We start from the raw sequence: 2,240 nt of genomic DNA, 5'->3' as shown, positions 1-2,240 counted from the left end.
AGGTGGCCTCAGGTCTTTGAACCTCAGGAGTTTAGATGATCAGTGCAGGGAAACTGCCTTTTCTTCTTGAGTGATGGGGGCAGAGCATCCTTGTTCTTTAATAACAACACTGTGCACCTACTTTAGATCCTTAAAATGGGCTTCATAAAAATCGCCTAGACATTCTTAGGACTCCCTGAAGAAGGGAGGATTTGGGGGTGGAGGCTCTAGGACCCTTCTTTTAGCCAAGGGTGAAAATGCTGGTTGGCCAATTCTCCTGATTTCAAATCTGTGCTTTGCAGCCAGGAATAAAACAGATCTACAAAGAGAAGGCATAGAAACTATTTTTCAAATAGAAAATATCACTGTGTAACATGTAGAACGTGGAGGTGTTTTATAAAGGTTTTGCGTTCTCATGGGAGTACAGGTTATACGTTTATTGTTTGTGGGCATAAAGAAATAGTGATAACTGGGCGGCTAACTGAAAGGTGAGGGCCTGCAGTGTAAACCCACCAGCTGCTCAGTCTACTTCACTAAAGGTTTACAGCCTTGTAAAACCCATGGAGCAGTTCTCCTTGGTCCTAGAGAGTTGTTATGAGTTGGCATTGACCCCATAGCAGTGGGCTTGGTTTGGGGGTTGATGAAGGTATCCAGAGAACCACATGTAGTTCCATTAGGAAGAAACATGTGAGACTCGGAGATCACCCTTTGTCAGAGTTTCAGGGGATATCCTTTGTAAAGCAAAGAACTGACTCCTGGAATTGCTGGCAGATGGCCGAGACACCTGATCCTGATCAATGCTGTATCCTCTCAAGGAAGATTAACATTTGCATGGGGATGTAATATCCTGAGATTAGGGAAAATGCAGTGACTAGTGCTTTACAAACAGGTTTGGGTCAATTATTTTGCAGACTGTCCCTCAAAATATGTTTGTTGGATGTTTTCCTCGTTGTTAGACTGGGGTTATGGGTTTGGGAGAAGACTACAGAGTTTAAGTCTCATTGTCAATGCATACATAGCAAAGCTACATGTAATTAATATACTTATTACTGTGTATATCAAGATTTAATTCTTTTTTATTGCAATGTAATAATATATACATTTGAGATGTGTTACAGAATATGTTATTTTGTTTACATGCATTTTTAATTTACCTAAATGTTACAGAGCTCATTCTTTTTTTCTTTTCATGTATTTACTCAATAATATAACTCTGGAGGTTGCTCTGAATATATCTAATGACCATAAACCTATCATATTTCTCCCAGTTTTGAACAGATTGCCTCCAACCCCACACAAATCACCCTGCAATAAAATCATTGTATATTTCTCTACTGACCTTTGTAAGAGTTTCTTTATTTTATATCACAACCTATTCATATTCATTATATCCATTAACTCCATTCCCAGTTATTTTTGACACCATGGACTAACTTAGCTCTCTCTGTTGTCTTGTCTCTGTGACGTAGTGATGCCGTTGTTAGAGGAAGAGAGTGGCTGAGTTGTGTGCAGACAGTTGAGTCCCTCAAGTGGTGTGAGAACGGTTATTCCATTCTTACAAAAACAACAACATAAAAGGAAACCATTGCCAGCAATACTATAACTCTTTAACAGTCTCTCACTTCAGCCTCAGAGAAAAATGGGAGCATTTGGCCAGCACCCCTCTAACACTAGCTGGGCAGGCTGTCCCTCAGCCAGAGAACTGGCCCTTTTAAGTGTTCGTCCTGGAATCTCTACACTCAGCAATGGAGAGCAGGGAGAGTATGTAGACAATGATACTCTAGTGCTAGTGGACTGGCTAGTCCCTCATCCAAGGACGGGCACCCTCTAATATTATTGGGGCTCTGCCTTCAGCCACAAAAAGTGGCTACTGCTGTTTGCATGGTCTCTTGCTTTAGTCATGGAAAGCAGTGGGGAATATATGTCAACCCAAAATATGTATTGTAACTTCCAACCTCTAGATCAATGTTTAAAAGTTTATTTGGGAATAGATTTTTCTTGCTATATTAATAAAACAGTATTTATTCAGAGTAGGTTTTAAGTCAATTAATTCCTCCTGAGCTATTAAAGAGATGAGACAAGGAAATGAACAAATTGAGGTAGGGGGAGAAAGATGCGAAGCCACATGAGTATTACCAAAGAATAAGAGGGCACACAAAACAGAACTTCCTCCAGAGATTCTTTTATTATTCTTTCTAGTAGTGTGCCTTTAATTTAAGGTGATCAGACATCCCACTTTTGGCGGGACAGTCCCGATTTTT

The sequence above is a fragment of the Echinops telfairi genome, unplaced genomic scaffold, assembly GCF_000313985.2.
Source record: "Echinops telfairi isolate 266 unplaced genomic scaffold, ASM31398v2 ScPeMD7_140;HRSCAF=443, whole genome shotgun sequence".
NCBI lineage: Eukaryota > Metazoa > Chordata > Mammalia > Afrosoricida > Tenrecidae > Echinops > Echinops telfairi.
Note: the sequence above shows the minus strand (reverse complement) of the source record.